The sequence below is a fragment of the Mirounga leonina genome, unplaced genomic scaffold (assembly GCF_011800145.1).
Source record: "Mirounga leonina isolate KUSES-001 unplaced genomic scaffold, KU_Mleo_1.0 Mir_101664, whole genome shotgun sequence".
Lineage (NCBI taxonomy): Eukaryota > Metazoa > Chordata > Mammalia > Carnivora > Phocidae > Mirounga > Mirounga leonina.
Window position 1 is genome coordinate 21,064,456 of NW_023270175.1, and position 24,320 is coordinate 21,088,775.

Here is a 24,320-nt window from a genome sequence, read left to right on the forward strand (position 1 = left end):
CATAGGGAAAGACAGTAATTCTTTTGTAATATGGCTAATTTCCTTTTGTTTTTTCGAGCAAATCACTGCACGGACCTTAATTTGTTTACCCGGAGGTTTGGGGACATGAAGATGGCAGTGGGCTAAAGAGCAGGGTGACAGGGCTGTGTGTATTGCCTAGCCTGGTTTTGGAGTCAGAAGACTATGCTATTTACTGGCTGTGTGACCTTGGGCAAATTACTTACAGTCTCTGAGATTTGGCTCCCTCATTGCAAAAATGCAGACAACTATAATACTGATCTTAGAAGGTTGGTGAGATGGTTAGACAAGAGCTATTAATTGTAAGTGTTTTTGAAAGCTGTGAGATACTCTATAAAAGTTAGTTGTTAATGATGCTGCTATTCTGCTGCTGCTGTTGATGCTCTAATGTCAGTTCTGTTAAAGTCAAGGTAAAAGATTAGATAGTTTGAATTTTCTAAGTCTGGAGCTAATCCACAGATTTACCCTTGCCAGCTGTCTGGCAAAGCTGGCACAGCGCAGACAAAATTAAATTTTCTTTTCTAACTCTGTATTACCCGTCTACATGGGAACTTTCCACCTTCAAACACCTTCTTCAAATCCCACTGTACCTGCCCAATCTGCATGTGTGGGAGTTGTGTTTGCTCTGGCCTACGTCAGCACTGGAGCCTAGGGCAGAAAGTAGTCACACATTACAGGCATCTAACATTTTCTCAGTCATTTCTCATAGGACAGTTCTGGCTGGTAACTTGAACAGAAATGTATGCAGGATGTGCTCATCATCTGATCAGTTTGTGCCTAAGGAACCTTCTGAAGGTCCTGACTTTTGCCTGTGCAATATTAACATAACCATTTGCATGTTATTTCCATTTTGTTTTTAAAAGGGTCTCTCCTTGAAGATCTGTGAGAATGACAGTAAGCAGTGAAAAGCCACGTTTCCATTCTGCAAACGATATAATCAAATCTGTAAATGGGTAAAAATACACACAAGAGACGTTCCATAAAACTGCTGGCAATTATTTCAGTGAACAGACGAAAGTTGTGCATGATTCCCCACAGCTGCTGCAGGCGTTGAAGGAAGAGATTCAAACAACAGAGGGGGGAATATCGATCATCTTTTTGAATATGGAGCTAGGCTACCTGCTTGGGTGCCCAGGAGAGGGTGAGAGAAGAAGAGTGCTGGTAATATTCCCACACATGTTTCCCACCCTTGAGGCTCGACAGCCACATGCCCATCTGCTATTAAGAAAAAAATATAGACAGGGCTTAAGTACATGGGACAGGCAGTTTGACCTCTGAGGTTGCAAGGCTCTTGCCCTCCGCCTAACAGCTGACGCCTGGAACAAGCAGGCCAACCCCTCATGACCACAGCAGGGGCTAACAGGAGGGCTCCAGCTGAGGGATGGCTGCAGCTATGGCAACAAATGCCCAGGAACGAGTTAACACCAACCAAAGGGGTTAATGAGAGAGGCAAGGGCTTTTATACAAATGCATTAGGGAAAGAAACGCGATACAGTAGGAATGAGGTCCATTAATAAAGCTAAGTGATAAAATCCACCACCATTCTTAAATTGGACTTGGCTACTTAAACTGCTTTTCCAAATCAGTCTCCTGTGTTCTAGCTGTTCATTGAGATACTAAACTTATTTAAAGAATAAAAGCAATGCTATATGCAGTGTAAAAGGAAAAAGTAGGCTGGGCAAAAGGGTATATAATTAGACTTGCAAACAAAGGAAGGAAGAAAAGAGATGTGTACAACTATGGTCTGAATATGTTCAAACAGCTTGTTGTTACTAACAATCACCACCTGACAATAAATTTCCCCCCTACATGTGGATTACAAATTGCATTATTATGATGCATTAGAATCAATCTGAGTACTAATGATAATGGGTGGTTGGGTGGCTAAACATGGCCCCCAATTACTGCTGAGTGCCCTCTCCTTTTGTGGCTACAAAACAACTGTCATCAATATTCTCTCATAGAGGATGTTTTTTTATCAGCATTATGTCCTCAAAACATCCCTGGAAGGCAGGTCAACATTGATGGGCTTTTTTGAACAAAACAGGAAGGCATGGAGAGGTTAAGTGAAAATTAGCAGAGGCAGCACCACCATTCCATAAAAGAATTTGGGTTATAAAGGCAGCCAAGGTACAGAAACAAAGGGCTTTGGCTGCTCTTTCAATGATGGCAGTGCCTACTGAATGTGGTGGATCAGTTTCCAGTCTTCCAATCACTTTCTCAGCCACAGTGAAAAGCATAGATTCCTTAAGCCACTACAGTTGGAATGTCTGGTTGTAGCACAAAGCACAGTACCACAGAATATCTTTTAACTCTGGTATAGTACAATACAAGCCCAGAGTAAAATTTTACTTCTTTTTTTTTTTAAAAAGATTTATTTATTTTAAAGAGAGAGAGAAGGGGGGTGAGGGGCAGAGGGAGAGGGAGAGAGAGAATCTCAAGCAGACTCTGTGCCCAATGCGGGGCTCGATCCCATGACTCGTGAGATCACGACCCAAGACAGAACCAAGAGTCAACCTGCCACCCAGGTGCTCCCAAAAATTTTACTTCTGAGAAGAAAAAAGAAGAGTACACTTGAATTCAGAAATTAGTATAATCTGTCTGAATAGTATTTCCTAGTGGCATGAATGAATGAATGAGCAAACAGTATTTATTGAGGCCCTCTTAGGCTTTTTGTTAGTGGCTGAAAGGGATATAAGAGAAGTAAAAGACAATTACTTCTCTCGGACAGCTTGTGATCTACTTCAGGGTGGAGGTGGGCAAATTCACACACAAAATGGAAAGGAAAGGAAAACTCATAAAAGGCCTAAGTATAAAGTGACAGTCCTGTTTGTCCTACTCATTAGAGGAAAAAAGCAAGAAAACCTTAAAGGTAGGGTGTTGGTACATTCCTACATGAATGTTACCAGAAGAACTTAAGCTGATAAGCATATTAGACACTTCCATCAATAATGAATGTACTCACAAGAGGGGTGGCCAAAGGAGATGAACAGGAGAGAGCATGAGGTAAATTAGATGGACAGATGAGGTTAGGGAACCAGGATGGAGGTGTCTGCCTTATTTGAATATGATCACATTGTTTTTTAAAAAAAAGATTTATTTATTTTAGAGAGAGGGAGAGAATGAGAGCACGGGGGGGGGCGGGGGGGAAGAGAGAGTCCTCACGACCTAAGCGGAAACCAGGAGTGGGACACTTAACTGTGCCACCCCGACACACTTCATGTCATTTTTGAATCAAACTCCTTTGATACGGCCTGATTCATTGGGGACAGTGCTACTCAGGCAAGTACATCTGGTCAGCATGTTGCTATGTACAGCTAAGAACTAGAGGGCAGATAGTTTGAGGTGTAGTGCTCTGGTGAGCACATGGAAGGCAGATAGTCTGTGTTGTGGGCTGAAGAGTGGCCCACAGGTTTTAGCTGTTAGACATACAAAGTGGCCAAGTTGTCATTCTATTTCAGAAATGAAGGTGTTCGACTTATGTGCCTGTGCAAGTAGAGTGTTAGTCCACTCATAGGGTATCTGCAAGGAGAGACTGAATTTTCCTGAAAAAAGCATTTTGGGTCTGTTTTAGTGACTTAGCTGATATTCATCAGTATTCCAGATAATACCTTCCTGAGCCATTTCACTTTCCACTTTCCTCTATCCACAGCCTCAGACTACACACCTCACCTTGCCTTGTCTTGCAAACACAACTGGCTGTAGGAGACTTGGGCAAGGGCTGTAGATTGTTCTAGAAAACTCAACCACTGAACACACACATTGTCCTCCTTACAGTGGCCAACAGTGTGACCATCACAGGTGAAAGCTGAACACTGTAAGGAGCAACAGGCTAAAAAGCTTCCCCAGATCTACTTGTAAATTTCTCATTGAGAAGAATTACATTCAGAATTGCAACCTGACTGTATCTCCCTCTATAGGTCCTATCCTTTACCACTACTATATCTTTGTGGGAAATTTGAAAGAGACCACAATTATGCCCAAAGGAACTATCATGCTATAAGAAGTTTGTGACTCTAGCCCCTGTAGCTTCAAGGTCTTGTAGTTCTGACAATAGACTGGATGCAACTTTATAGCCTCAGAGCCAATCTTTGGATTTTTCCAGGAGTATGAATGGCAAGTTATTACATGAATGTTACTTGTAGAACTTGAACTGACAAGTATATTAGACGCATACATCAGGAGTGCATGAACTCACAACAGGGTTGGCCAAAGGAGGTGAGCTGGAAAGAGAGAGCCCGTGGTAGATTAGGAAGACAGATGAAGGTTAAAGGGAACCGGGATGGAGGTGTCTGCCATGATCTGAATACAATTATGTCTTTTTTGAGCCAAACTCCACTGATAGGTCCTGCTTCCCTAGGGGCAGAACTTCTCGGGCAAGCAAGCTTAAAAATCATTTGGGAAGAAATATTTCTTTCCTCTGACATGAGCAGCTAGGTAGAAAAGATGAGCAGACATTTGCTTTGGGAGCAAGAGGTGCTGAGCTTAATGCCCATCATCTCCTGGAAATGATGATGTATTATATATACACATAAAATCACTACAGCTGCTTGCTATTTCCAGGGGGTCAGAGTACACAGTCTTTTATCTCCAAATGTCTGTTTTTCAATCTGGCTGTATCTTGAAATCTGTTTTGAATACAACCCAGACAGGAAGGTTTTGGTAAAGCATGCAGTGACTAACCTTCAAGCAAAACAGAAAGCCAGGAGAGCAGCCTGACCTTTGCAGTAAAATTAATTTGATGCTTACAATCTAACCTAGAGTCCGTGGACTTTATTCATGTGACAGAGTCACAGGACAATTTAGCAGGGATGATTAAATTCCACTTAAGCTCATCAGAGAGGAGAACTGAGGTTGATACATTTCAGGACACCAACGAATGGGCCAAACCCATGTGGGAAAAGAAAGGCAGATAGACTTCTAGGAATAAAGTGGAAGAGGCTCCACTTGGTGCACAGTAGAGACTCAATGAGAACTGATTCAGTGAATGAGGCAAAAGAGTAAGACAAATCTCATGTCTGACACCCAGAGAGCTTCTTCCCCACCATACACACACATGCAACTTCAGTCCTTTTGAGCTTCTCATATAGGGAAGCCATATGGCAAGTGCCAGAGATCCCAGGGTAAGGCTGGAAGGTGAGTGTGTTGGAAGCTGGTACAAGACATGCCATCTTTCTGTATTCCCCTTCCCATTCCTGCTGGTGGTAGGAAATCTGGGGCAGGAGATTGCTAATCAGAAATGGAGAAAGCCGGGCGCCTGGGTGGCTCAGTTGGTTAAGCGACTGCCTTCGGCTCAGGTCATGATCCTGGAGTCCCTGGATCGAGTCCCGCATCGGGCTCCCTGCTCAGCAGGGGGTCTGCTTCTCCCTCTGACCCTCTTCCCTCTTGTGCTGTCTCTCACTCTCTCTCTCAAATAAATAAAATCTTTAAAAAAAAAAAAAAGAAATGGAGAAAGCCAAATAGATACCAATAAATTAAGAAGAATGCATCTTCCCCAAGAGGGCTAAGAGAGCCTCACACAGGAGAACAATGTTGGGTTTCCAGAAAGACTCCACACCAGCAGTACCAACCCCAGCATTACCCAGAGGGAGTCAGTGTTCCAGTTGCTGCACTTTAACAAGTGTGTTGTATATGAAGGCCTAAGATTGTTTGCAGTGGAAAATCCTGGTTGGTTTTATTTAGGCAATATAATAATGTAACTTTCTGAATCTGATGTTCTTTATTTGAACATTCATTATAATGATTCATCTCTGCTCTTTCTTTACCAATGATGTTTGCATTCTATTAGCAAATATAATTTCATAGAAGATGATAAGTGAATCAAAATTATCCAATATGTTTCCATTATGGGAGAAGGAATCCTTCAATGCTTTGTTTTGCATCATTCTACTGATTTCAATAAGTTTTTAATAGGATTTGTAGCATTAAATATTACTCATCATTGCAAAGTCAGTACTAATTTAATATCACAGATAATCTGGTTTTGTCTAAGTGAACCCCCTTATTTTGTTTCACAGGAACTGAACATTTTCCAGTCTGGGGGTTCTCTTGTACCACAGAAAGTATGCTGACCTTGTACCTGAGGAGATACTTAGCACTAATGTGATTCTCTAAATGGTTATTAGCATTTTACTTCATATGAATAGTTAACTGGGTGCCTGCAAAATTTCCCCCATGGGATTGTAAGAACTTTGGGGGCAGGAATGGTACCTCATATACTTTTAATTTATCCCCAGGATATGGCAGAGTGAATGAACAAATAGTCAGTATAGTGCTATCAGTTTTTACCTACTTCAATCTGCTGAGACCATTGTAATGCCTGATAATAATTGTGGCTCACATTACTTGTTGGTTATTTTATTAAATAGAAATGCTTTTCTTAACTTTTCTAAAAATGTTTCCCAAGTTAATCTTGCTATATTTTCCACATTAATTTTTTCTTTCACTAACTAATCTTAGCTTGGTTCTATCTACCAAAATCTCAAGTCATGGGAATAAAATCAGGGAACCAGAGATGATATTTAAACACCAGTATGACATGAGCAAACAGAATTGGACACTGAACCTTAGCAGTGGAGCAGAGCCCAGGGAGACCCCTTGGCTGTGCCAGGGGTCAATCCATTATTGCTAGGCCATGGGGAAGCCTGGGGGAATACCAGGAGGACCAGGGTGGCCTGGGTGACATTTAGGGGGATCTGGACAGTGATTATTTATTGGCCAGGGTAGCCAGTGATGGCTTAGGGTGTTCTTGGCAGTACCTATTTACCAACTGGTACAGGAGTTTTTTTCAGTATTATTAAACTGATATGGCCATTCAGTGCACACTGTCTGAATATCAGCCTGGAGGAAGGGGACCTATTTTCACCCAAACATGCAGCATAAGTAAGCAGATACTCCTACCCACAGCTGTAGTCTCTTTAAGTATTCTGTCTTAATCCTCATGGAAACCTTTGAGATAAAAGTTATTCCTTATATTAAGCCCACATAAAAAAAACCTTTCCTACAGAAATAGTAATCTATCTTCTCTTATTCTGTCTTCCCAGGGGATGAACGGCTAATCACTCTTTATCTGTTAAACATGTTTTTTCCCTTTAAAGGAATTATTATTTAAAATTGTTTTTATTGGGCCTACAAAGAAAAACAAATCCTAACATCTACAGCTTTTCCACCCCCTGCAATAGGTGAGTCAGGTAGGGGTAGCCAAGAAACAGAGACATATGGTGGGAGACTGAGTAGCTGTCCTTGCTGTTTCCTGCTTGAGTGGAGAAAGCAAAACATTTTTAAAACAAGGGCAGGGGCTGAATAACAAAGAGCTCTCCCTTCAGACCATCAGAATTAACGGAAATAAAAGTGTCACATTTTTATGCTCTTTTAAAATCATTTTTATCCTAATCCAACAACATCCTCATCTCTGGGTGGTAGACATATCCCACCTTGACACTCAATAGCTGCTGAGGTACCTTGTGTCACCCATTCCCACCTGTACATGTCCACTTGCTGGAGCTGGGTCGCCATGAGCCACAATTGCTTCTTTGCCAGAAGACCACCTGGGTTCCAAGGTCTTGGTTTGGGTAACCTTGTCTTTGCCATTTAGTGTTAAGTTTACTTTGTAGGAATGCTAGTGAAATTGCTCAGAAAGTTGGACAGGACATGTGGGAAACTGGCAAGGTGACTAATTCCTGTTTCTCTAGAGGTGATGGCTGCAGCTATACTATCTACTGTGAGTAAATGCCAGTTGTAAGTTCCTTAGGTACAGGCTTGCTCAGAATCACAATTTCTGCCTGGAGGGAATGTCTAAGCAATAATATTGGACATGGGGTGTTCAGCGCTAGCTCTAGCACTGAGGAGTCAAGCCTGAGATTTTCACTTAGTAATAGCATCAAATGAGAAAGTAGGCATTCTCACAAATTTATGTAAAAAAAAAAAAATCACAGGAGCATCATGTATGCCTTACTTTCTGGGACACCTCTTAGATTACAAGCTGAACAGACAAAAAAAGTTGGGATAAACACTAATAAACAGTTTCAAATGGCATGTCACATACTAGCTCAGAGGCAGACAACTTGCTACAAGTCTTTATTTGTGAGTTCCAAGGAAATATCCCCCAGACAGTGCCTTTAGTCCTCATCAACTGTAATATGAGGAGATCTCCAATAAAGCAAAGCCCTTTTCCTTGTGTAGGAGATTTCCCCGTGAAGCACAGGTTCCTCGGGTAGGATTAATGCCTATGGAATACATACTGAAAATAATGGCTGGGGGCTGACAGCATAGAAGAGCTCTGACAAGCATGTCCAGTGGGAGACACTGATTGGACTGTTAGATTCCTCCAATTTTCACGCCTCTCCCTGCCTCCTGCTAAGTTGTGTGAGCTTCTAACACACAGGTTAAGATGGCTTACCCAGGGATTTCACTTATGCAATAGACCAACCAAATATGTATACGTGAGTATAAATGACTGCTTGTGAAGCACCTGAAGTTTTTTCAATAAAGGAGGAGCTTGGGGGCGCCTGGGTGGCTCAGATGGTTGAGCGTCTGCCTTCGGCTCAGGTCATGATCCCAGGGCCCTGGGATCGAGTCCCACATCGGGCTCCCTGCTCCTGGGGAGCCTGCTTCTCCCTCTGCCTCTCATGAATAAATAAATAAAATCTTAAAAAAAAAAAAAAAAAAAGGAGGAGTTTGTATGTGTCATTTGGTCTGCACTCTGCCAGGGGCATATCGCACTGACATTAGAAAAACATGCTCTTTTCAAAAAGATTTAGTCTCATTTCCCTTTTATTCCCAGTCTCTCTCTAATGACTGGAAGTAGAATGAGACTTCGATTTTAGGATGACTTAGAGGTCTGTGAGTTGGCTCTTTCTTCCCTTGGTGTGTGACCAACTTTAAAGAAGCAATTGTGTAACTACTAAGGAAATTAGTTCTTTGCCAAGAGATAAGACCTTTTGTTATAAGCCAGAATGAGTAACTAGGCCCTTCTCTATCTCAAGAGGGCCTCTGGGCTAAGAGGAATGTCTGTCTGGTGGTCTAGGGTTGTTCACTAGAGTGACAGGCAGTCAGCTGGTCAAGAACATTGTTTGTGCTCCTTCTGTAAGCAGAAGCACTGGAGTAGAGAGGTTAGGGTGAGTGTGGGGACAACAGTGGAAATAGGCAGTAAACAAATTAACAGATGTATATAGCACAATGTCCAGTGGGTGAGCACCTTCTCTGTGCAAATTACTGCACAAGGTGTTTTATATGCATTTAATCCTTATGTCAACCTTATGAGGCAGGTATTTTGATTCTCATTTTATGGAAGAGTAAACTGAGTCTTGAAAGTTTAAGTAACTTGCTCAAAGGTTTCACAACTAGTAAAAGATGGGCCAAGATTTGAACGCAGGTTTCTATCCTTTGACCCTAGGTGTTGGACATTATATTTGGTATATTGCTTATGCTTAGTCTTCACAACCTTCTTGAGTTGCAGGTATGACTATCTTTATTCACATTTGAAGAAATGGTGGCTCACAGAAGTTAAGCAACTTGCCCAGGATCACAGAGGCAGTAAGTGGCGGAGGATTCTACTCTAAGCCTGACTCCAAAGCACTGAACTCTGCCACCTCTACCTGTCAGACATTTGGTAAATGTTTGTCCCCATTCCAACTGGTACAGTGAAGTAGGTGAAGAACAAAGGGTTGAAGGTAACTTGAATTTAGTAGTCAGAGCAGGAGAGGTTGAGTAGTGGAACTAGAGCTATAGCTGCCATTTTCCCTGGGGGCTGGTTTCACACAGGATGGGGGGGGCGGCGATTAAAGACATAGGGAGACAGAGGGTAACTGATTTCTATCCCTTCATTCCCTAATTATAAGAGGAAGAGACACCACTCAGAACATGAGCTGGATCTAGGAGCTAACACTATTAGAGAGTGACTATTACCTGAGCTGGCCTGGTGTGCCAGTTATCGATATATTACTTTTTAGCTCCAAATTCACCCTTGTTGCTCATTCTCTGAAAAGGGTTCTGGGCCTTTTAAACATCTTTCCTTTGCCAGTTGGCACAATGTTAAGCTTTGTCAGTAAGGGGCGCAAGAGAAACATTTCAGAAGGAAGTGAGTTTTCTTCCTGGTACCCATTTGCTGGTGTGCTTGCCTTGCAGGCTCCTGCAGTGCAAACACCCACCTTCCCAGTGCCTCACTCCAGTCGCACACACAGCTTCCCCAGCCCCAGGCTTCTGTAGTGCCTGCAGCTTTCCCAGCATGCAGTTCCTGTAGTACATGGTAATCAGCAGCATCCAGCAGCATCTCCCAGTACCCCTTGCTTGACTGGTTTTGTAGTAGAGTGCCTATGCTAAGATACCTCCCTGTGAGCAGCTTTCCCTGGCACTGTGGAGAAGAGATTTCCCAGAAGTTCCATAGGTCAGATTTCTACAGAGTTCCAGGAGGCAGAATTCTAACAAGTTCTGCTGGCACAGCACCACAGAAATTTCTCTGCTAAATCCAGTGAGCCACAACTGTGCCCTTTACTACAAGGTCTCCATCTCACTACTGGGGTAAGGGTTGTACCTTGGTTGCTTTAAATTAGCAGTAGGTACAGTGGATGCTCCTTATATCTGCTATTCCTATATTTTTACAGTTCTCTTCACTTCTTACTAGCCATCCCCTATTATAGTTAATACTTATATTCAAATTACACTGTTCAAATTAGTGTGTTCTCTTTCCTGATTTTTCCCAGACAAATATGGTTAACTCCCTCCTTCCAGATCTCAAAGTAAGGTGATTCATAGGGCAAAGGAAGGGAGTGTAGGTAAAAAGGATGGCCTTGTCCCAGAAACAAGGTCAAAAGAGAAAAGAACATCTTAATTTTTCAGGAGGCAGTAGATGTCTTCTCTGTCTTACTTTCCACTAAAAAAAAAATGACTTAGAACACCTGTGGCCTCTTAGCTGTTAGAATTCTTTCAATGAAGAGGAAAGAATCTGCTAGATAGGAAAGGCAAGTGGAGTCTGAAGACTGCTTGGGACATGAGACTTAAAGGGTTTATGATAATTCCTAGTCCAAACTGTACTTGAAGTTCCATAGTTCAGGTGTTCCAAAGGAGAAGTGGGTATTTGGGAAGACGATCTCAAAACGACCACCCTCTTTACAAAAATGATGAATACTAAATTCAAAATCTCTATGATTGCCCACAGAATCCTTCATTCAAAGTTCAGGGTTGTTTCCTCCACTGCCAGAGATAAAATATTTTCTTTTTTTTTTTTTTTTGACCTGGCTTTCCTGTGGACACATTTATAGAAATTTCCAGACAGCTTGCAATGTTATGAATTCTGTAAAAACTTCTGATAGAAGTTAGGTGTTTGGAGTTGGTATGTCATGATGTTTTCCAAGTGCCACAAGGAGAAATGGTTTTCAACAGTGATAGAACATCATCATAATTTTTGTATTACTCGTGGATTTGTACAGCTGAGTTCTTTTTGAATTTCCATAAAACATTGTCGTAAACACGTGTTGGTAATTAACCACACTACCTTTCTAATTTTGTTCTCTTTATGCCTTTATGCATCCCCACCCCTCCCACCACCTCAAACTACAATACTCCCTCTCCAAAGCTCAATGAATGCAAAATGGAAGGCAAGCAGTTAAGTAGGAATAAGGAAATGTAAATCTCAAGGTCTGAGAGTCAACTAAAATGCTCCCTATACATGATACAAGATCGTCTTTGGAGAATTTAGGAAGCACTGGTCCAGATCAAATTCAGAGACACTAAAAGCATCATAGTTAATCAGCCAGCCTGCTCAATCACTAGGAAGTTTCCAACATATACTTCCCATGTGTTAGAGGCCTCACAGTAATAATAACTACATTTGGAGCCCTAGCAGCTTTCAATAAAGGGCATTTAGCCAGGGTTGCCTATAATGCCTATGGTCTTTGACAGGCTTCCTGGTTGTCTTCTGAATCATCCAGAGCACCATATATATGTTCATGTTCCAGGTGAAGATCCCAATCAGCATAAATGAAAAGAGAGAAGTTTGAGCCATTTTATATAGTATGATTCTCCTGCTAGAAAACTAACCAACTGCAGTTTCAGAAAATCAGTCCAACTGTAGTCTCTGCTTCCCTTCTTGTTTTGCTCCTTCCAATTTTGGTCTAGGCCCAAGTCCCTGTAAAGCTTCACTAGCCTTCCTTTTTTCCCTCCATCCCCCACATATATGCACACATATACACACAGAGGGATCACATTGCTAAGAACGGAATAAGAAAAGGAGCACTGCCTCAGAGCAGTTTGATGGTTTGTACTGTAGCAGCTTGTAGGGAGAGGTAGAATAGGTGATATGCAGGGGTTTGTTGACCCAGTTAGAACTTCCCCCTGAAGAGTCAGAAGGACACTAATATAAACCAAGGGTTGCTGTAAACCAGTGCAGACTTGCCTTCACTTTCGAAACAGGAATCAGTCCTCTGTTGCTATCATTATAATGATTATAGATTAGAGAATTGGTTTTTAGCCAGGGTGGTTGGATGGTCTGCCACATGAAGAAGTGGTATTGAGAGGAGGAGTAGCCTAATACTTAAGATGGGTCCTAAGATCAAGACCTGGATTTGACTCTCAGATTCACCACTAACCATAAGCAAGGTACTTAACCTCTCTGAGTCAGTCTTCTCATTTACAAAATGGAAATAGTAGTATGTGCATTATAGGATGTTGTAAGAAATAACGTTTCTAGCAAACAGCAAAAACTCTATATATGTTAGTTACTATTATTTCTATACTATTATTTATTTAAAAAGCACATTGTCATAATATCCTCAGTTGCTATCCTCTCCATCCTATCCATAATATCCTCTCTTTTGCTAGTTTTGGAGGTGTGGATGGAGGTGGTGTTGCTGGGGGGTAAAAAGATGTCACCCACACATATGTTCATAATTGACTTTTGACAAAGGTACAAAACCAATTCAATGATTTTCAGCAAGTGCTACTGCAGCAATTGGAAAGCTATAGGAAAAAAAAAAATAGGAAAAAGAAGCTTGACTAAGTCATAGATACGTTATACAAAACTTAACTCAAAATGAAACCGGGACTTAAATGTTAAATGTAAAACCTTAGGGAAAAAATCTTTGGGATCTAGTGCTACAAAGAGTGCTTAGGCTTGATACCAAAAGCATGACCTCTAAAAGGAAAAATTGATAAACTAGATCTCATCAAAATTAAAAACTACTGATCTGTGAAAAACCCTGTTAAGAGGATGAAAAGACAGGCTACAAAGTGGGAGAAAATATTTGCAAGCCACACATTTGACAAAAAACTAGTATCTACAATATATAAAGAACTCTCAAAACTCAATAGAAAAAAACCCAAATGATTCAATTAGAAATTGGGCAAAAGATATGAAGAGACATTTCACCAAAGAGGATATACAAATGGCAAATTAGCACACAAAGAGATGTTCAACATCATAAGCCATTAGGGAAATGCAAATTAAATCCACAGTGAGAGATCATTACACACCTGTCATAATGGCTAAAATTTGAAAAATTATATGTTTGTAAACCACATATCCAATAAGGGGTTTATATCCAAAATATACAAGGAACTCACACAACTCAATATTAAAAAACAAATAACGCAATCAAAAATGGAAAAAAGACCTATGTAGACATTTTTCCAAAGAAGACATACAAATGGTACATGAAAAGATGCTCAATGTCACTAATCATTAGGGAAATGAAAATCAAAGCCATAATGAGATATCAGTTTACACCTGTTAGGATGTCTCTAATAATAATAAAAATGATGAGATAATAAATGTTGGCGAGGGTATGGAGAAAAGGGGACTCTTGTACACTGTTGGTGGAAACGTAAACTGGTATAGCCACTATTGGAAACAGTATGGAGGCTCCTCAAGAAATTAACAACAGAACTGCCACATGATCCAGCAATCCCACCTCTGGGTATATATCTAAAGGAAATAAAATCATTATCTTGAAGAAATTTCTGTATTCCCATGTTCATAGTAGCATTATTCACAATAGCCAAGGTATGGAAACAACCTAAGTGTCTGTGGACAGACGAATGGATAAAGGAAATGTGGTATATACAAAGGAATATTATACAACCTTAAAAAGAAGGAAATCCTGTCATTTGCAACAACATGGATGAACATGGAGGATATTATACCAAGTGAAATAAGCCAGACAAAGAAAGACAAATACCTAATGGTATCACTTATATGTAGAGTCTAAAAACAAAGTCAAACTTACAGAAACAGAGTAGAAAAGTGGTTGCCAGTGGCTATGGGATAGGGGAAATAGGGAAAGGCTGATAAAAGGGTACAAATGTTCAGTTATAAAATGAATAAGGTCTGAGGATCTAATGAATAACATGGTGATTATAATTGATAATGCTGTATTGTATAATTGAAATTTGCTAAGAGAGTAGGACTTCAATGTTCTCACAAAAAAAGGTAAATATATGAAGTAATGGATATGTTAATTTGATGGGATGAATCCTTCCACAGTGTATATGTATATCAAATCATCATGTACACTTTCAATATCTTGCGGTTTTGTCAATTCTACCTCAGTAAAGCTGGGAAAAAAGGACTACACCAAATATGCAAGGATGTGAAGAGTCTGGACCATTCATATATTACTGGTGGAAATGTAAAATGGTATAATCACTTTGGAAAAGTTTGGCTGTTTCTTTTAAAAATTGAACATGCAACTACCAAATGACTCAGACATTGTACTCTGGGCATTTATCCCAGAGAAATGAAGACTTACATTCACATAAAAACATGTACATGAATGTAAATAGTAGATTTATTCAAAATAGCAAAAAAAGTGAAAAAAACCAAGATGTTCTCAACAGGTGAATGCTAAACTATGGCACATCCATACAAAGGAATACTACACAATCAACTATTGATACACACAATTACCTGAATAAATCTTGAGGGGATTATGCTGAGTGAAAAAAGACAATCTAGAAAGGTTACATACTGCATGGTTCCATTTATATAAAAGCTAAAGTTACAGAAATGGAGAATATATTAGTGGCTGGTATAAGGCAGTAGGGGGGGCAACATGAGGGATCCTTGTGGTGATTGAACTGTTCCACATCTTGACTGTACCAGTGACAATATCTTGGTTATGCTATTGTATTACAGTCCTGCAAGATGTTACTGGGTAAAACGTATATGGGATCTCTCTATCTCTTAAAACTGCATGTGAATCTTCAATTATCTCAAAATAAAAAAGTTTAACTTTTCAAAAAAGGTAGGGGAAAAAAAGATGTGGAAAGACAGAAGAAGCAGAATAGAGATAGATCCTCCTGTCTTTAATACAGTTCAGATATGTGTCCCAGATTATAGCAGGATTTCCAGCTTGGCAGGCTAATCCAGTGTAGTACAGAGATCCCCCCAGTGTAGGAAATCAAGGCAGGCTTTTCCTGCAGAGACAGTACTTGCTCCTCTCGTGGGATATTAGCTATTCCTCTTACAAATTTGGACACTGGGGGTATATAACACAATTAATGAAGGTTAAGAAGCTCTGGGTTCAAGTCAGTAGCAAAGTTCCTAAAAGTCCTGTAAGCAGCTCTGTTGCTGGTACCAAAGCCTCCTTTGAGATCCTTTAAGCAAAGGAGTTGTCTGAGCACAATAGTACTTTTCTGCTTAGCTTCTGAAGAGAAGAAACAACAGAGAGCAGCCACAGGACAGCTCTCTTCTTGAAGACAGCATGGAGAAGGGAAAAAGAAACCTGAGAGTGGTCAAGGAGAAAAGACTGAGGATTACAGGCTTGACAAGGAAGACAGCAGAAATTTCTCTGCCTCCATGTGTCTGGGTAATTGGGCATCTCTTTACCTATCATGGGTGCCATGCAGTACTTCAGGCAAGTTGGAAGGAAAGTGTTGAGTAAAGACCAATTGAGTGTGGACATCTCATTTCCTTTTTTTTTTTTTTAAGATTTTTATTTTTATTTATTTGACAGAGAGCGAGAGAGCGAGAGAGCGAGAGAGCACAAGCAGGGGGAGCGGCAGGCAGAGGGAGAGGGAGAAGCAGGCTTCCTGCCGAGCAGGGAGCCCGACGCGGGGCTCCATCCCAGGACCCCAGGATCATGACCTGAGCCGAAGGCAGGCGCTTAACGACTGAGCCATCCAGGTGCCCCTTGACATCTCATTTCTAAAGGTTAACTGTTCACAGGTGAATGGTTGCACAAAATAGTAAAGACCAGTTTGCTTTTCCATCTGGACGATGGATCACTACTGGGAGAACACATTTATACACTGGCTGACTATTTTCAAACAAACACAATAGTCTTTCTGCTCTTCTCTTCTTTTCTGTGATGTCATTAAACTATCTGAATTGATTAACACTGACTTTAAGGCCTCCCCATACACAGGTTCTCTGTTTACCAAATCCACTGAAAATGCCTAGCCCAGGTGGTCTACCTACAACCAGCAGAATTTCTTGGGGTCAGGTGAATATTAAATGTGTCTGAATTAAGGCATTCTTTAGGTGAACTAAGAACTCCATTCATGTAAATGCCTGCTACAGCAATAGGGATGTGGCTGTCTCATGGGAGCAGCGCAGGGATAGCTCCACCTCTGTGCCCATTTTCCACCTTCCCTGATGCTCCAGGGGCAGACAGGGGCTTCTTGGGCTTCCCAGTGCATTTTGTGTTCAGCCCATGTCCACAGGGCATAGCACCTTCCTGTCTTTCCCACCTTCTCTTCTGGTTGCCAGCTCTGTTATCTCCATCAGAAATTTGATCCTGCTAGAAGTGCTGTGGGGTTTTTTTGTGTGTGTGTGTCTATTTTGTTTTTAATAGAGCCTCTAGTTTCCTTTGGGCCATTATGTTCTCCTGAAGCAATGCTTTGCCGTCAGTCATTAATATTTAATGTGACTAGAAGCTTTCACAAAAACCTATTGAGATGCACATGCTTTAAGTGGCAAAGCTGCTATTTAATGATCTCGGGTGGATACACTAATTCAACCTACCCCGTGAGGAAAGGTGACCTCCTAGTCTCTCTGGCTTTGTGTCTACATTAATATAACTGAAACCTCTTCCATTTATGAAAGCATCCATTCACTCTAGAAGAGAGGACTGTAGGTTTTTTTCTGACATCATAAAAGTAATGGATGATTTCTAAAAAATTGTAAAAGAATATAAGAAATACAAGTATGAAAAGATGTACATATGATGAATGTCTCTTACAACATTGCTATAAGAAGAAAATAAATTAGGAATAACCCAACTATCCAATAATAGAGGATTGGTTAAATAAATTAAATGATATATATTTATATAATGGAATACTTTGTAGCCAGTAGGAATGATGATGTAGATCTATGTTTACTGACATGGAAAGATGCCAAGATACATTAATAAGTGAAAAGTCAGGCTAAAAACCAGTATGTACAATATGATTAAATTGTTTTTATTAAAAGAATAGACACACTGGCCAAGAAAGCCAGAAAAGGTATACACCAAAATGTTTTCTTTGGGTGTGTGGTTGCAAATGATTCTCACATTGTTCTTTACATCTTTCTTTAGTGTGTCTATTTTTTTAAAAAAATATTTATGTTAAATATTTAAATGCTATGTTAAATATTTAAAAGATATTTTTTAAAAATTTAAAAAAATTAAATATTTAAAAAATATACACAGCAAAGTTGTTTTGTTGAAAAAACATTATGGGATTGTAGCTATACAATTGATAAACTACTTTTACTTGAAATCACAGTCCGAGCAACCTCTATATTTCCATCCAAGCCCTAGTTGTTAATCTACAGCAGAAGCTGGCAAATTCTTCTGTAAAGGGCCAGACTGTAAATATTTTAGGCTTTGTGCACCATGTTGCCCCTGTCATAACTACTCCACTCTGCTCATGGAGTGCTAAAGCCGCCAGAGACAATATGTAAACAACTGGCATGGCTATGTTTCAATAAAACTTTATTTATAGAAGCAGGCAGTGGGCTGGATTTCAACCACAGGCTGTAGTTTATTAAAAACCCTGTTCCAGAGTGCTAAATAGAGGAGGCTGAAGTTCCATGTGCCTTGAGAATTAATCTGTTTTGCTCTGTTCTCCTGGGTCCATGCAAGGGAGAGGTTGCTGCTCTCCAAAGTTGAGGCCAAAATGGCTTGGAGACATCACTGGAACTTTCTATTTTTTGCTTCTCGGTTTGAGAATTTTCTTATTCCATACTTGGGCCATGCTTTATCTAGGCTACTCTGCCCACCAGAGTGAACCCTAGATCTGCTGTAGATAAAGCCATGGTTACAGAAGCCCCCTAAGGAACTCAATTTGGTTGAAGAACTTGCAATCGCTAACTGAATGACTTTAGCTAAACCCAGAAAGCCTAAAAGAATCAGGGTTTTCTATAGCCCACAAGTATTAACACACTTCATAAACCAGTTTTCTGAGGAGGTGGATAATTACATCTGTCCACAGGAAAACTTGCAAGGAATCTTAAAATGTTCAACAACAGCCTAATTTAGGAGTTAAAAAAACTTACATAGCTGGGTCACAATACACATGTGGAAAAAAAAGGGAAGTTTTAGCTAAGATGGCCAGGCACTTTTAGTCACTCAGCCCCCTGATTCCCAGAAGAGCAGTACAAGGAGGATTTAGTTCATGTGTTTGCCTTTGCCTTCAGTTACAATCAGTGTTGCAGTTTATTAAAGCAGTTTACTTGACATATCCAATCTGTATAGAGTATTTTCTACCTCTTCTTTTTTCTTCAAAGTAAGGAAGATTAAATTATTGCTTACACACACACACACACACACACACACCTGAAATACTTCCAAAAACACAGCTTCCAGATCACCCCTAACCTTCTTTCTAAAATATTGTTCGATCATATTTAATAGTCTAGCCACTCAAAGGAAGTCACATAAGAATTGAATGTATTAGGTACAGGATCCAGGGAACCAGAGGCAGATAATCAGATTCTGGGTTACAGCAGACCTAGATGTCCTAAATTCCTAACCTGGGAAAATTGGGCATATAGCACCAAAAATTTACTGATAGAGAATCTCAAGACTTGCAGGCAGCCCAGGGCACTTGTGGACCAGCCTACCACAACAGGCCTTTCAGAAGAATGGGGAGTTGGCTCAGGTGGGAAAAAGGAATCGGAAGCAGGAAAAGGTCTTCAAGAGAACCAAGAAAATTCAACAGTGTTTGGAAGATTCAAAAGGGAGTGGGGGATGGAGTCAAGCTGTTGGTTGAGGTAAGTGTGAAAAGGGAGGAGCAGAGAGCAAACACAGACATGCTGCTAGTACTGTAGCTGACATTTGACAGAGGCAGGTTAAGTGACTTGTTCAAGGTACCAGGTCAGTTGCCTTGAAATGTAAATTTACTCTTTCCATGTCTACTCTTATGTTATATCCCATCATGCCACCCTGCTGCTCATGAAGCTGGTGCTTATTCATTTTCCTGAAGATTTTAAAAACTTAAGAAAAATACCATGTAGTATGTAGGTATAAAATGGTTGCTTGACTCTTGTGGAAATGGCAGAAATTTTTAAGGTGTGCAAACTGGTTTAAAATGCCTAAGTGCCAGATTCTGAATAAATGGGGATGGGTCATTCCAGCTGATCCCAGCTAGTAGATTGGAGGCAGTTTTCCAATTTGGAGAATGACACTAAAATTGCTATCACTACTTAAAAAGTTTCAAATGTTTAACTTAGATGAACTCATGTAGATCCAAGTACAGTGAATAGGAAGTATGACACTTGGGGAAACTTGGCTTCCAGTGTCAGCTCTGTCACTAAGTTCACTGTGTGATCTTGACTAAGTCACTTTCTCTCTCTGAATGTTAGTTTCCTCACCTGTGAGATCAAAAGGTTGGACTCCATACTCTCTAAAGGCTCTTTTGCCTCTCCCCTTTTATGATTCTGTGATTCCTGGTGGGTTTTTTCCCCCCTGACATTTATTTGCAAGGGCCATTCTGTCATCTGCACAATTTAAGTTTTCAGTAAATTGTGGATGATCTTAAATAAAATCTCCCCCTTAAAGAGGGGAAAAGAACAGGATGTTTGTGCTGAAATGGCTCATGTCAGGTATAACCTTTTTAATTCAGAGCAGCTCTCTAGTGGTTCATTAACTCACCCCATGGGCAGCACAGCAGGCAAGTACTATCATAAAAGGCCTCAACTGTGCAGCCAGAGAGAGCTGCCCTATTACCCAGTGAAAACAAAGTGGTTTCCTATTTGCACCCACACGGGTCAATTTTTAGATCAGGAACATATGATTCTATCACTGAAGGAATCCCAGCCAACTGACAGAAACCCTGTGCCAAGTCTAACACTTGCTTTGAGGACTAAGCTGGAGTCCTTTCCACAGGAAGTGATGGAATTACTTCTAAATAATTGATAACTGTGGTTCTCTTTCCTAGATAATTAAAAATGCTTAGAAAATATAATAGTAATAATAATGACCCATTTTTGCATAATGCTTTACATTTTACAACACATGCCAATTAATGTATTTTTTCATTTCACATTTTCCTAACAACCCACTGGGGTAAGGAAAATCATTATTCCCCATTTACCAGATAAGGAAACCAGGGCTCAGAGAAGTTAAGGATTTATCCCAGGTCTCATAATAAGTGGCAGAGCTGAAAGTAGAATCGTATCTTGGCTGGTTCAGCTAATTCACCAATACATTTTTTTAACTGTCTTGTTATACTAATTGTTAGGTGTTATCAGGAGTGCAGGTTAAAGATCAGAGATTTTAGTACTGTGTCTAGATATTGCAAAGTAATTTTACACTCATTTGAAGACTTCTGACATAGGTTTAATTTCTCATTATGGGATCAGTGGCTAGGAGAACTCTGAGAAAGTACATATGACACAATGAATTCAGTTGATCATTATCTATAGCTACTAGAGTCAAAGCAAATATTTATTGAACATCTATATAACTGATCCTGCACAAGATCATATGGACATAAACAGAAATATAAAACACGATTCCTGACCTAAAAGGGATTCATAAACACTAAATAGTGTATAGTAAAGTGCTAAATATTATAGTTGCCATAGTAAGTGCTGTAGGGGTGTGGGAAAGGGAGAGATTGTGAGGGAAGTGTTCGTGGAAGAAATGGAATTGAATTAAGCAGTTAAAGGATAGGTAGAATTTCACTGGCAGAGAGGAGGAAGAAGACAATTCTAGGTTGAAGGGTGAATGAAGGGTGTGGGAAGAAAATTGCACGAGCTAAGGCAAAAGGGGCAGGCATACATGAGATTGGATATCTGTGAGGACACTGATCTGAACGGAGAACAGTGGAGGAGGGGTCTGGTAAAGCTGCAATTCATCTTATGTGTTCAGGCACAGGGTTGTCTGCTTTTCATAGCATTCTATTCACTCATGAATAAAATGATATGGAAGGCAGACATAATGATTTTTAAAAGATCAGCTCTGGAGTCAGACAGACCTGGGTTTGAGTCCCAGGATTACAACTTACTTGCTGTAGGACCTTGGGTTAATTAATTAACCTCTTGGGGTTTAGTTTCCTCCCCTATAAAATGGGGCTGTAATGCAGAGCCTATGACATAATGCTCATCAAGTACTTAGCAAAGTCCTGGCACACAGTAAGCCTCACTAAATGTGAACTCTAATATAGGTGATCCATTGAATAAGAATTTATTTCTATACCTTTGTGAAGGTTTTCATATGGATACATTAAAAAGCAAAAAGTGTTTTTGCTCTAATCACTTGTTTTGATTTTTTATTCAGATTTTGATTCAAAAACATGATAACCATAGTAGTGAGGACTGAGTTCAGGAGATGCTGTTGAATAGAAAAGTTAAGATCAGATCCTGCGGGACCTTCATGGTTGGTTTGAGGAGATTGCCCTGTAGGGAATATATATGCCTTCTGACAAAGGAGAAGGAGCCAGAGGAATCAGCTCAAGGGCATTTAGCCAACTGCTGGCAAAAGTGTCCCAAGCTTGCAAATTGTTCATCCTTACCTCCATCCACTCATCCGTTTGACACTCTGGGATCCTTTCATTTTCTAAGGAGCATTTCTTAAAGGTATGGTATGCTGGGCACATTTGTGTTCCTCATATATATACTTTCTGATAGATGGGAAGTTTGGATCAGCATTTTTGTCCTGCAGGCCCTGGGTATAATCACTTTCTCATAAGACATTAGGGTCATCTAAGCAAAGGGTCAGATTTACTGAGGAATTGTCTGAAAAACTCTAGGGAAGTAAATTCCTGGCTTGAGTGTAGCAGGAAGAAATAACAGGTGCCAACAACAATAAGCAACAGAATCCCAGGAAAGAGCAACTGTTACCTGAGCCTGGAAGGTCATGAATGTGGAGCACATTTTCCAAAATAGGAGCCCAGGGACATTGCTGTAATTACCAGCCAATAAGCCTCCCCTTAGTACCAGGAAAACAGATGGATACACTAATTAAAGGGGGAAAGAGAGGGAGAGACAGAGAACAATGTAATATTTAAATGTGAGGAACTCAAGAGAGTGAAACTAGCTATTTCTGACAAAATTACCCTGTTAACTCCAGGTAGCTTTAACCACATCTTAAAAACCTATGCCAAATTAAGTGTTTTCAAGTAATTACATGTTTTCAAATAGTCTTCGTATATAGTTTTCTTTGGTCCAGGGTGAACTGCAATGTTGCTTTTGAAGTAAAGAAATCTTGGAAGCCACCCTCTGTGACCACATATACCATCTTTCTTATGTTTTTCTCCCCTTTCTTTTTCAAAGGGAGGGGAAACATACATTCTAAAAATGACTGAGTTTATTGGCTGTCACTGTTAAAGAATGGTTTACTAAATAGATGATATACAAGCACTTAGGAAAGTAAGTGGTGACCAGAGAAGCAGGAGTAAGAACATGTCTGGTTAAGTAAAGATAATTTTATTTACTTTTTTTCTTTGAAAAGGATACTAGAATGATAGCTTTACAGCAAATCTTTTACAATTGCCTTATAAAAAAGATGGAGAAATATGGATCAGATGACAGCTTAGTTGGCTAGATTCCTAGTTGAAGAACTGTACTCAAAGGGTGGCGATGAATGGATTGACAACAATTTGGAGGGCTACAGAGCTCTCTATTTGCCCCTGTCTTGTTCAATATTTTAATCTATGATTTTTGGATGAAAGTATAATAGGCTTGCTTGTTACAGCTGTAGATAAGACAAAGCTGGAGAGTATACTTAACTTACTTGATGACAGAATTGAGTTTCAAAAGTAATTGTCACTGCAAATTATTGAGTATCTTCTAGACACTACTGTACATAAGCTGTCTCATTGATATCATAAAACCACAGAAAACTAAGTCTTAGGTTTTAAATAGCTTGTCCAAAGCTACACAGCTAGTAAGTGACACTCCCAGGATTTAAACCCAAACCTGTCTACTATTAAAGCTCATGCTCTTTCTCATATACTTTCTCATATACTATACTGCCAGCCACTACTCTACATTGTCTTGACAAACTAGCCTAGAATATGATTTCTCTTGAAGATACGACAGAACTGAGCAGAGGCTGAAAGCTCTGGGAAACAAGAAAGAATCAGACCATATAGATTTACCATGGCTTTCATGAAGGACCAGAGTGGTGCTAAAGTGATGGTGAAAACCAGCACTTAGACATGTCATCTGCTGAGAATATTCTGAGTTAGAAGACAGTGAATGTCACTATTTCCTGGCTTTGTTATTATATCATCTTTATTTGTATGAGGAAAAGTGGCTGGAATGACAAGCCCAAAACTATGAAAATGGAATGTAATATAGGAAAAAAAAAAGCCATAGAAGAACAGAATGGAGGAAATATGACCTCTGTGTATCTCATATTACAAACAATTAGGGCATTTACTTTGCAACTTTTACATGAGATAATAATATGAACTAGCTTCTAGAAAAGCAGATATAACTCAGGTTGTATTAATGGAAGACCTAAGTGGACTCTAGAGCCTAAGGAATAACAGGCACACTATCTTTTGTTCTGGCCACTGTGTTCTCTTGTGATAGGAAGGTATTAAGAGCAATATTGAACATCCCCAGAGGAAAGTGACTGGCATAAAGCACTGGAAACCATCTCCTATGAGGGACATTTTGTGGTAACCAGAATATTTAACTTAGTGAAGAGAAAACTTGGGAGCTATACTCAAATATGTGAAGAACTGTCATGTGGAAAAAAGATTATACTTGGTCTGATATGTTTTATAGGACAAACCTAAGACCCAGGAGACAGCTTAATGTTCAGTATAAGAAAGAATTGCTTAATAAAAACAATAGGTAACATTTAGGCACTATGGTCTACTGTTGACATAGAACCCATGAGGTCCATGGAGAGGGGAATGGCTATATC

At 40.0% G+C, this 24,320-nt stretch overlaps 1 protein-coding gene across 7 annotated transcripts in view; it reads right to left on the bottom strand.

The window, feature by feature from the left end:
• The window catches only part of ENOX2 (ecto-NOX disulfide-thiol exchanger 2), a 299,288-nt gene that overhangs the window by 87,185 nt on the left and 187,783 nt on the right, over positions 1-24,320 (bottom strand). The window lies entirely within an intron of this gene.